Below are 13,414 nucleotides of genomic sequence, written 5' to 3' on the forward strand. Positions count from 1 at the left end.
AAAAACTTTAGAACTGAAAAATATAATAACCATAATAAAAACCTTAGTGGAGTGGACTCAGCAGCAGCAGAATGAGGGGGGAAAAAGGAGAATGAACCAGAAGACAGAAAAATAAGGGGAAAAAAAGTTAGAAATAACCCAATCAGAACAAAAAACAGCAAAAAATGAAACTATACACACACACACACACACACACACACACACACACAACGAATAAAGCCTGAGGGATCCATTAAACTATAACAAAAGATTCATGCCATTGGAGCCCCAGAAGAATAGAAGAAAGAGGGGCACTTGGGTGGCTCACTGGTTGAATGTCTGCCTTCAGCTCATGTCATGATCCTGGGGTCCTAGGATCGAGTGTCACATCGGACTCCCCATGGGAATCCTACTTCTCCCTCTGCCTACATCTCTGCTTCTCTCTCTGCGTCTCTCATGAATAAATAAATAAAATCTTTAATATAAAAAAAGGGGGGGGAGAGAAGAAAGAAAGCAGGACTGAAAATGGACTAAACCATAGCTACAAACTTGCCAGATTTAGGAAGAGACATAAACAGGGTAGGGGGGGCATGAACACAAAGGGAAACCCTCCCTGACACCCTCCAACACACAAAAAAAAGTGCACTCCCTCAAAGGAGGAATTTGAAGCCTGTAGTCCCTGGAAAGTAACAGTAGCAACATTAAATTATGACCCATCACAATTCCTGACTAGACTGACTCAACTCATACTGACAGCCTCACTCAAAAAGAAGCATGTCCATGTCTAGGTGTCAATACTATTTATTTCATTCTCTACAATTCTACCCGTGGTGCCAAACATTTGATTAAAAAATTACAAAGGCAAAAAAAAAAATTACAAAGGCAAGAGTAAACAATAAATTGTCAAAAGAGAAAATAATTATCATAACTGAACTATGCAATGGCCCATTAGAAATATTAATTAGAGACACTGACTACAATATGTTAAAAACCTGAATGAAAAAGTTAGACAGGATGCCCGAACAGATGAAAAATCTTAACAGAGAAATGGAATCTCTAAGAAATAGAGATTTTGCTAGAAATAAAATAACATAATATCAGAGGTAAAGAATTTCTGTGCTGGGCTCATCAGTAGACTCAATACAGGAGAGGAAAGAAGTAGTGAACTTGAAGACTGGGCAATAGGGAATAGAAACATGAGGAGACATAATAATAATTAAATTAATAATAGTAAGAAGAAACCAGCACATAGCATCCAATAGCCGTATGATAATACAAAATATTCTACAGATGTGATTTGTTTCCCAGACAGAGAAGAAAGAGAAAATGGGATGGAATATTATATACTTATTATAAACATAATCCGACATTTTCCAAAAATAATGAAAAACATCAAAACACAGATCCAAAGAAGCTAAAAGAATAGGAGTACACACAACATCACCACCAGAACCACCAAACTGCTTAAAGCCAAAGATAAAAAGCAAATCTTGAAGACATCAGGAGAATAAAGTATTTTAAGTAAATTATGATAAATTAAAGATATATACGCCAAGCACTAAAAAAGGTAGTCTCCACATGAGAGGATGAGAAGGCTAGTGATGTCTATTCTGGCCACTATTTTATACTTTTTCTAAACTGAGTATTTTACTTACATGATTTAAACATAAAAACAAAGATTTCAAATAACACCAACTTAAAAAGACACATTTCTTAAGAAAAAAGCTACACAGTGGAAAGGGGGAAAGACCGAGGAAGTAGAGTGTGTGTGTGTGTGTGTGTGTGTGTGTACCAGAGGGGCTGGTGAAGGAGTCCCTCCCAGTCCTAAGTTCTATGAATAAGAGGGAGGCAAGACACTGGAGCCATTGTGGCTCTGATCAGCCTGGCAGCAAAGGAGCCTCTAAACCAAAGGCACCCTGAGGGCAGGGAGCAGGTCTGTTTTATTCACTGTTCTATAATCATCTAGTTCCCAGGCTTAGCCAGAAGAAAATATGGGTTGAAGGAAGGAAAAGAGGGAAGAGGAAAGCTTGCTATCTGGCAGCCAGTGATAGGGGAGGAAGGGAGGGTTGGAGGTGCAGAGAGAAAAGGGGAGGTTGACACAGGAATCTGAGAGAAAGAGCACCAAGGGTGGCGGGAAGCAGAAAGCCTTGATCTGCTGGGTCAAGCTGTGGACATGTCAACAGCCACAGCTGAGCAGGGCAGGCTTCAGGCCTTGAACGGTGCTGGAGCAGGATGGCCCCGTCCTTTGAGGATACAGGAGCACAGAAAGGACTAAGTGAATAACTCACCAGTTCAAAGAATGGCCAATCTCTACGGTTGTTTCTAGTGTCACCGTGGTATTTCAAAACCAATTTGCACCCTTGGTTTGCAGAAAGGCAGGGAGAGATGCCCAGTGTCCCGGTCTCCATACGGGAGCTTCTTATCTGGAAAGAAGACAAGAAAAGAGCATCTCTGATTTGTGGCCTGCAAGTTCTAGTGTTTGTCATCTACAAGGTAAACAATACATACCCGTGGAAAGAATGAGTGATTCAGCCAACAGGAAGAAACGGCACATAGTCCTGAGCTGCCAGGTAAGAAGGGACACCAGCCACCCTGCAATGGCCACCCTAGTGGCCATCTCCCCGCAAACCCTCACCTTGCCCCCAAGGCCTCCAGTTTCCAAAAGCACCACCACAAACAGGCTCTGCTACAACTTTTATAGCCAGTCCCGCCCATCCTGGGGTCTGCATGGGGACTCCCCAAAGACCCAGGGATCCCTCAACAAGCACTTCTCTGATATGTCTGTTGGTCCAGTCAAGGGTTGGTGGCAGTCCAGCACCAGATCCAGGACCCTTTTGCAACTTTCATTTTTCCGAAGGATTTCACTATCACTTTATTCACTATCACATGTGATGCTTTAGATCATAATCAAATACTGCTACACTGATTTCAGCCCTGGCTCAAACAATGGAAACACTAATTTTGCAAACCGCCAGAACCCAGAACTGGGATTGTTTTTACAGTGCTTAATGGTGGAGTTTACAAGGAAGAGCCTAAAGCCAAGACCTGTAGGGAGTTTCCAGAGTAAAATTCTAGCAAGCTGATTATAGAGATATGGTGACATTTACTTAAAACCACCACCCACGGGGATATCCCTGATGTGTTCTGGCCAGGACCCCTTTTTTCAACTTTTTAGGAAAAACACCCTTCTGGAGTTCTCTGCTTTTGCCCCTGGGGCTCCTGAGAGCTATCGCCCCAAGACGAGGCAAACATCACTCAGGTGACTTTGCACGTCCCACCTACCTTCAGAGGCTGTCAGAGAGTTCTGCAGGCTCCCTGTAGTCTGGGTGGCACTTGGCTCAGCCTGGGAAACTCCATTGGCCATAAAAATCTTATAGACGTAGACTCTTAGATTCTGGAAATGTACTAGAATTGGAAAGTGAAATTGGGCATCACGAGGGTCTCCAGGCTCTGTCTTCCCACAGGTCAGGAGGGACCACATTCTCTGGGGCCCTGGCAGCCTGGACAGTGGCCAGTTCCCAGGCCTCATGAGCCGCCTGGCTGAAAGCTGGGGATTTCTGGGTGCCTGGCTCATGCCTGGGAGGAGGCATGCCTGCCCGAGGACAGACAGGATCCCCCTCTACTCCCAGGGATGGACTGTGCTGCCTGGGGAAGGTCGGGTCCTACACTGTAGCTCCCCCAACCCCACTCATATGGACCCATCACCATCTTCCCAATCCCTCCCGAGGGGCAGCCCACGTTGCCTTCACCATCCACAAAATCTTCTTTGCTCCCTTTCCACTCAAATTTAGGGCTCTCAGCAACATAGCCTAAGGAACTGGGGAGTGTCAGGGATTCGACCTGAGGTGGGAAGGAGGTGAAGTAAAATAGAAGGCGGGGGAGGAAGGACAAAGGGAAGAGCAAGGACAAAAGTGGAGGAAGCAAAGGAGAGGAGGCAGAGAGGGAGGAAACACAGTGGGGTGAGGGGGTGAAGGCTATGATCACCTGTGAGGTTAAAGGGAGGCCCTGGGCCTTGTTCTTCACCTCCCCGATGCCCACCAATTCACAGCTCACCTGAAACCGGTCCCCAAGGTTTCTTCTTTTGCTTTTCAGGAGTGCTTTCTTGCCAGATGCCCAGCCCGATGCAGAGGAACTGCATCAGCATCACTGGCAATAGCACCAGCACCACCAGTAGAGATGGGATGCTGAGACTCCTCTTGCACCCATGACCAGGGAGCAGAAGGCAGGACAGAGCCACAGGTGCACAGGCCCTGAGTATCTGGCTTTATAACCCTGGCTGGGAGGGGCCCCGATGGGAGCTGAGACAAAGGGCTGCACTCCCACTGCAGAGTGAACAGAGGGCTGGTGGGAGCCTTAGCCTTCCTGCCTGCCTCCAGGGGGGTGAGCACACACCACCATGTGACTGCCCATATTTACAGAACATGCTCCTCAATAGAGCGTGAGCGCAGATTTCTCAGATAAAGATGGGCACCCAGACTACTGCTGGGGAAAACAAAACAAAACAAAACAAAACACTAAACCAAACATCCTATTTAACAAAAAGACAGTCTAACCATGAGGTGATCTTCCTTAGGGACTCTAGCAAGGGCCAGCCACTCTCGTCCTGAACCCTAACCTGTAACGACTCCTCAGCCTGTAAGTGGCGAGGGCTCCAGCCTTAGCTGGGGACCCCCTCTCCAGGTTTCTGTTGCCACAATAAAACCTGTGTTTGCCATAGAGCCACAGTTCCTCTCTCTCTCTTCTTCTATCCCTTGCTGGTGGGTTAACCTACAATTTTGGTGCTGAAACCCCTCTCTCCACAGCGACAAACCCCTTATATCTTGCAACTCAAGATGCAGCGGGCTGTAGCCGCCCATCTGGGACTAATTCTCGAATCTTGATTGGGCTCCCTGCTTCTGACCCTGTCTCTTGGCCTTGATCTCCCCATTGTTTCCTTCTCTTCTCTTCCCAGGGGCTCTGACTGGGACCACCTCCCATTGCTGGGCATCACATCCAACACTGGCTGTATTCATGCAGGTGTCTTCCCATTTCCCTTCTTGGAACTGGCTCATAGATCTTCTGATTGCCTGCCAGGAATCTGGGCATAGGTAGCACCTAGGAGATGCTTCCCTGGCTACTAGAGGGTACTCTCAGGGGATGCCCTCTGGTTGTGCCTTCCTTCAAAAAATAGAAGTTTGTGGGGATGCCTCTCCCATATTTTTTGTTTCTTTGGGGACTAGAATCCTCTTCTTGTCAACCTCCATCATGGGTCTGATCCCCTCCAAACCCCCTTGTGACACCTCTTGGATGTCTTCTCTGTAACATCTAAACCTTGGGCCCAACCTCCAGCATTAAGCCAAAACATCTCATTTTCTATTGCAATGTGGCCTGTCCTCAGTACCAACTAGATAATGATAATCACTGGTCCAAAAAAAATGGCAATTTAAATTTCCAAATATAGCATGATTTCAGAAACTTTCTCCAACACAAGAGAAAATAATCCGACATCCCTTATATCCAGGACTTTGTCTATCTCTAATCTAGATTTTCTCCTGTCAACCCTGTTCGACTTGTCAAGTCCTTCTCAACAGAAAACCCCATTCCTTCCCCTCTTCTCTCCTGAAGAAACCTTCCACCTGCAATTTCAATCAGGCAGACACAATGGCCCCATTACCACCCCTCACTTATCAGCCCCCTCTCCAGCCCAACCCTTAGCACCTCCTCCCCCAACCCCCTGAAAAAAAATCTTATGCTCTTCCTCAGGGAAGTGGCAGGGGAGGAAAAGGCATTGTTCACATTCAGGTGCCACTCTCCCTTGCTGACCTTATTCAAATAGAAAGTGCTTGGGCTCCTTCCTCAGGGCACCTACCACCTTTCTAAAAGAATTCCTATACATCAACCAATCCTATAATCTTACCTACCACAACATCTATGTCATCTTCTGGTCTACCCTCTCCCCTAAGAAGAATCTGGGAAGTATCTGGGTAGCAGCTCAAATTCATGCAGACATCCTCCATCAACAGGACACCACTCACAACCCTATTGGAGCCATCACTGTCCCAAAAATTGATCCTGAATGGAACTACCAGCCCCAATATACCCAAAAGAGAGAGAAGGGGCCACATGATTATCTACCTCCCGGCTGGCATGAATAAGGCTGCCCTCAAGGCTGTCAATTATAAAGATACAAAAAGTCACCCAGGGCCCTAATGAAAACCCTGCCCTCTTCTACTCCCAGCTTTTATTTTTAAAAAAATATTTTATTTATTTATTTGAAAGAGAGAGAGAACATGAGTGGGGGTGGGGAGTGACAGAGGGAGAAGCAGGCTCCCCAATAAGCAGGGAGCTGGACATGGGGCTGGATCTCAGGACCGTGGGATCATGACCTGAGCCAAAGGCAGATGCTTAACCCACTGAGCCACTCAGGTGCCCCTAGTCCCAGCTTTCAAAAGCTCTAAGAAGATATACTGCTGTCACTGCCAACGTAGACACGGAAACAATCTATTTCACTTACACTTCTTTTCACAGTTGGCCCAAATATCTCTTAAAACTCCAAAAATTAAAAAAAAAAAAACAAAAAACAAACAAACAAAAAAAACTCCAAAAATTAGGGATCCCTGGGTGGCGCAGCGGTTTGGCGCCTGCCTTTGGCCCAGGGCGCGATCCTGGAGACCCGGGATCGAATCCCATGTCGGGCTCCCGGTGCATGGAGCCTGCTTCTCCCTCTGCCTGTGTCTCTGCCTCTCTCTCTCTCTGTGTGTGTGACTATCATAAATAAATAAAAATTAAAAAAATTAAAAAAAAAACTCCAAAAATTGGAAGATAGCCCACAAACCCCACAACAGGACTTATATGTGGCAAAAAGGGGCACTGGAAGTCAGATTGTGCTCTGCGAGATTCTTTTCCCATCCAACCAATTCCAACTCAAACCAACCCACTAACCCAAATCTAAGCCTGGCAAACCTACTAGGTCTGGCCACCAAAGATTGACAGGGCTGGGAGTCTGTGGCCCCCACCATCATCACTGCCTCAGAACCCAGGGTAACGCTGTATCTGGTAAGCCCATCTATTTCTTATTGGACGTGGGTGCAACATTCTCAGTCCTACCAGATTTTCCAGCCCCCTCCACCTCTATTGTTAGGGTGGATACCCCCTACACACAAACAGACTGGCCCTTTACTCTGTAACCTCTGATATTCCTTTCATTCCTTTCATTCACTGCATTTTAGTCACCCCATTTTAGTTTTAGCGGGGCATTGTGACGCCCCGCTAAAAACTTAGGGAGAGACATCCTAAGTAAATTCCATGCTTCCCTCCAATTTGTACCTTCCAATGCAACCCCCTTCATACTACTTTGCTGCCTAGATGCTTCTCTCTCCCCTCTATCTCCTCTATTCACCCTCCTCCCCTAAGTGAATCCCACAGTACACCACGGAACCCACTCTAAGTGGAACCCACTACAGCCACTCACTGTACACCTGTCACAGTCATACTCCAAAATCCCTGCGCTCTGCTTCATCAGCCACAATATCCACTAAATCCTGCAGGCCTTCAGGGATTAAAGCCCATTATTTCCAAATTCCCTCCAGCTCACATCTTAAAACCTGCCAAATCCTTCCACAACACTCCTAAACATCAAAAAATCAGGTAAGTCCTATTGTCTTGTCCAAGACCTCCAAACTGTTAATCAGGCAGTAGTTCCTACTTACCCCATTGTGCCTAACCCCTACACATCCCCCCATCCACCACTTGCTTTTCAGTGCTCAACAGCAAATTTTCATTTTTTATGGGTAATACTCCCCCGCCCCCCCCACACACACAGTATACATCTTATTTATCCATTCATCTGTCAATAGATATTCGGTTGCTTCTGTATCTTGACTATTTTAAATAATGCTGCAATAAACATAGGATGCATGTGTCTTTTTGAATTAGTGTTTTTTGGGAGGGCAGGGGGAGTTTGGTAAATACCCTGAAGTGGTATTACTGGATTGTGTGGTATTTCTATTTTTAAATTTTTTTTTTTGTTGTTTTTTTGTTTTTTTTTCTATTTTTAAATTTTTGAGGGACCTTTGTACTAAAACAAAATCCCCAAAACAGAGAAACATGAAACGTTATGTACAGAGAAAAAATGATTAGAATTCCACTTTTGCACAGGGCTTAAAAGATAAATGCAGGGGGGACAGCCCGGGTGGCTCAGCCGTTTAGTGCCACCTTCAGTCCAGGGCCTGATCCTGGAGACCCGGGATCGAGTCCCACGTCAGGCTCCCTGCATGAAGCCTGCTTCTTCTTACTCTGCCTGTGTCTCTGCCTCTCTATTTCTCTCATGAATAAATAAATAAAATCTTAAAAAAAAAAGATAAATGCATAAAAATAATAGTAAATCTATGTTAATGGGTATATAAAATATAAAGATGTAATTTGTGACAGTAAAATAAAATGGGGAAGGAAAGAAACAAAGCTGTAGAGGACTAGAGTCCTTTCATGACAAAATTAATTAATTTTGTTAATTTTAAATATATTACTATAACTTTAGGATGGTGGGAATGTAAAATTGTATAGCCACTATGGCAAACAATATGGGATTATCTCAATATATTAAAAATAGATTTACCATATAATAAGCAATTCCACTTCTAAGTATATACCCAAAAAGAACTGAAAGCAAAGACTCAAATAGATATTTGTACACCCATGTTCACAGCGGCATTATTTACAGTAGCCAACAAGTACAAACAATTCAAATGTCCATCAAAGGATAAACAGATAAACATCTTTATAAATACAATGGAATATCAGCCTTTAAAAGGAATGAAATCTGATATATACTGAAATGTGGGTGAACCCTGAAAACAAATAGTGAAATGAACTAGACACAGAAGGACTAATATTGTATGACTCTACTTATACAAGGGACTAGAAGTTTTCAAATTCATAGCAGTAGACAGTAAAATGGTAGGAGCTAGTGGGGAAGGGTAAATGAGTTACTATTTCAGAGGTACAAGAGTTTGAGTGCAGAAAGATAAAAAAGTTCTGGGAATGGATGATGGTGATGATTATACAACAGAGTGAATGTACTAAATACTACTGAACCAGCACTTAAAAAATAACTAAGATGATAAATTTTGTTACATATATTTTTATCACAATTAAAACTAAAACCCAGCAAATCTTTTAGCTTCAGACAAGATTATCCTGAAATGTATATAAAAAGATAAAGGACTAGAATATCTACAATTTTTAAAAAGACAAACTGGAAGGAATCAATCACATATAAATGTGTAGTAATCAAGGCTGTGGGGGTATTATCATTGGACAGAGAGACGTACCTACACATCAATGGAACAGAACAGAGAACTGAGAAACAGAGAACTCAGAAACAGTTCTCAGAAACTGAGAAATAGACCTACAAATACATCCAACTGATGTTTTTACAAGGGTGTGAAAGCAGTTCAGTGGAGGAAACATAACCTTTTCAGCATATGGCAGTGAACTACATATTCAGAGGCAAAAAAAAAAAAATTAAACCTGAACTAAGGCTCATACCTTACATAAAAACAAACTCAGAATGCATCATAGTCTTAAAAGTAAAATGAAAAAAATAAAAACATTTAGAAATAATATAGGAGAAAATCTCTGAAATCTAAGTCTAAACAAAGGATTTTATTAGACTGTTGTCCAACAGATCCCAAAGATATAATTCATAAAATAAAAAATTAATAATTGGACTTCATTGAAATTTAAAACTTATGCTGTTTTCAGACCTCTTAAGAGGATGAAAAGGCTGGTTACAGAATGAGACAGTGTATTTGCAAACTGCATATCCAACAAGGAATTAGTATCTAAGGCATATAAAAACTTCCAAAATCCAATATTAAAAAATCCAATTAGAATATGAATGAGACATGAAAAAAATATTTCACCAAAGATACAGAGATGGCAAGAGCACATGGAAAAGTATTCAACATCATTGCCACTAGGGAAATGCAAATCAAAATCACAATGAGATATTACTACAATTTTTTTCAAAAACATTTAAATAGACAAACACACATAATATTAAAATATAAAACAATAAAATAGAAAATAGAAAAGTTTAAGGTTTCTAAGTTGTCCAGAAAGAGTACAAGGGATTAGCTTCAGACTTTGAGGAAGTATGTACTTGTAAATTCTAGAGAACCTGCCCTTCCTGCCCCCACCACAAAAAGAGACAGTTTCAAACTAGAAGAGGAGGACTAAATAATTTTTAAAGAAAATCCGAGGAAGACAAAGACAAAAAAAAAAAAAAGGAGAAAAGAATATAAATATAGTGGGACCAAAGTAAAATAGAAGTAAATCCAAATATATCAGTAATTATACTGGGTACAAAATGGAGTAAGTGTGCCAGTTAGGCAAAGATCATCAGATTGGATTAAAAAGTAATTAAAGTGGGGCAGCCCAGGTGGCTCAGGGTTTAGCGCCGCCTTCAGCCCAGGGCATGCTCCTGGAGACCCAGGATCGAGTCCTGCCTTGGGCTACCTGCATGGAGCCTACTTCTCCCTCTGCCTGTGTCGCTGCCTGTTTCTCATGAATAAATAAATTAAAATCTTTAAAAAAAATTAAATTACATTTTACACATGACTTAGAAGAGTTAAAAGAAAAAGGATGAAAAAGAGATGCCAAGCAAATATTAACCAATAGAAAAGCCTGTGAAGCTACATTAAGATCAGGCAAAAAGCACTACTACATCTATAAAGAGGATTGTGTCAAAACAAGGAAATGGCTTAATTCACTGAGAAAAGATGACAATTTTGTGCCTGTATGTGACCTAAAATCATCGCCCAAAATGCATAAAGTAAAATTAATAGAATCAGAAGGAGAAATACACAAATCCACACAGTGGATTTTAACGTCTACAGTAATTCAGTGAATAAAGAGGATACAGAAAATTTGAGTATAATTACCTGAGTCAATTACAGATATATATGGACCTCTGTACCCAACAATTATATGCCATATTATTTTTAAGCACAGATGGAACACTGACAAAAAGAAACTGTTTTCTGAACCACCAAGTAAGACTGAACAAATTCCAAAGTACTAAAACCATACAAAGTATGCTTTATGACCACAATATACTTAAGCTAAAATTTACTTTAAAATATTCATATTAGTATTACCACCCAGCAAATCTTTGCCTAAGTACATACCCAATGGAACTTAAAATGTAGGAATATGTACAAAAATATGTACAATAATGTTCACAACAGGTTTATTCATAATAGCCGAGAAAGAGAAAGAACTCAAATATCCATCAAGTGATGGATAAACTCAAAGTAGTACACACATATAACTGAATATTATTCAGCCATAAAAGGAATGGAGAACTGATACATGTTACATAGACAATTAAGTAAAAGAAACCAGACACAAAATGCCACCCATTATACAATTCCAGAATAAGTAAATCCATTCAGACAGAAGTAGATTAGTGCTTTGCAGGGGGTGAGGGAGGGAAAAATGAATATGAAGTTTCTCTGTGGAGTAATGAAATGTGGAATTAGATAGTGGTGGTGATACTTACACAATTTTGTGAACACACTAAAAACCACTGAATAATACATTTCAAGGGTGAATTATATGGTGCATAAAGTGTATCTCAATAATAGTTTTTAGGAGATCCCTTGGTGGCTCGGTGGTTTAGCACCTGCTTTCAGCCCAGGGCGTGATACTGGAGTCCCAGGATCAAGTTCCGTATTGAGCCTGCTTTTCCCTCTGCCTGTGTCTCTGCCTCTTTGGGTCTCTCATGAATAAATCAATAAAATCTTTAAAAATAATAATAATAATAGTTTTTAAATAAAAGGAATTCCTGAAAGTTTGGAAACTCAGGAACATAATTCTAAGTAATCTGTCAAAAAATAACTCATACAGAGATTAGAAATATTTGAGCCAGATAACATGCAACACATGAAAATGTACAGCGTGAAGTGGTACTTTAGAAGGAAATCTATGATTTTTTAAAAGATTTTATTTATTAATTTTTAAGATTTTATTTATTTATTCATGAGACACACAGAGAGATAGAGGCAGAGACACAGGCAGAGGAAGAAGCAGGCTCCATGCAAGGAGCCCGATGTGGGATTCGATTCCAGGACTCCAGGATCACAGCTGGGCCGAAGGCAGGTGCTCAACCACTGAGCCACCCAAGCGTCCCTAAAGATTTTACTTATTTGAAAGAGAGTGGGAAAGAGCACAAGCAGGGAGGATGTAAAGGGAGAGGGAGAAGCAGACTCCCTAAGCAGAGGGCCCTATGTGGCACTTGATCCCAGGACTGTGAGATCACGACCTGAGCTGAAGGCAAACACCTAACCTACTGAGCCACCCAGGCGCCCAAAATCTACAATTTTAAAATCTTATATGCAACAGATATAATTGATACAGGACTAGTATCCCAAAGTATGTATTTATAGGAAACATAGAGAATAAAAGAAGCAGGTGAAACTATATCACAATAAAGCAATCTGAAAATTAGAGAGTAAACCAGCCAGACTCTTCTATCAATGAACTATAAGGGAAAAGTCAGAAAGAAGGAAGGAGGCTAAAGGGGAAATTTATAGACCAAAAACAAATTAAATACATCAGCCAATTACTAATGTGGGCTTTATTTGGATCCTGATCCGAAATGTCTTATAAAAAATAAGAACTGTAAATCTAAACACCGAATGGGAACAGTAAGAAATGGATAATCTTTTCAATGAAGCAGTGCTAAACTGGATAGCCAAGTGAGGGAAAAAAACCAATCTTGACTTCTACCCTCACATTATACACAAAATCCATTTCAGGTGGATTGTCGATCTAAACTTAAGAGCCAGAACTATAAAGCTTTTAGAAAATAATATACAAGAAAATCTTCATGATCCTGAAGGAGAGAATGAGTCTTTCAATAGGAAATAAAACCAGTGCCAGGAGAGGTCTTACCCGAACTATGTTAAAATTACAAATCTCCAAAAATGTGAAACAATAAGCCACAGAATGGGACAGTGTATATGCTACACATGCAATTGACAAAGAACTAGTATGCTGAACATATAAAGAAGTGAAATCATTAAGAAAAAAGAAAAAAACAACAAAAAATTAGGAAAAGACTAGGGGAGGCACATCATAGATACTCAATCTCATTTAAACTTAGGAATGAGCAAATTAACACCAAACAGATATTACACACCAGTAACTTGGGAAAAATTAGGTTGACAGCATCAAATGGAGGTGAAACTAGAAACACATATTCTGCTGCTATGAAAATTGTGATACTGTAATAGATTATTCCAAACTTTTTCCAGCAATTGCATCCTTTTTTCATGGCAGTATAAATTGACACAATCACTTTGGAAACAGCTTGCCATTATTCTACTCAAGTTGAAGATATGCATATCCTAAAACCCATCCATTCCACTTGTGTAAGTATACATACTAGTCT

Source organism: Vulpes lagopus, chromosome 10 (assembly GCF_018345385.1).
Source record: "Vulpes lagopus strain Blue_001 chromosome 10, ASM1834538v1, whole genome shotgun sequence".
Taxonomy (NCBI): domain Eukaryota; kingdom Metazoa; phylum Chordata; class Mammalia; order Carnivora; family Canidae; genus Vulpes; species Vulpes lagopus.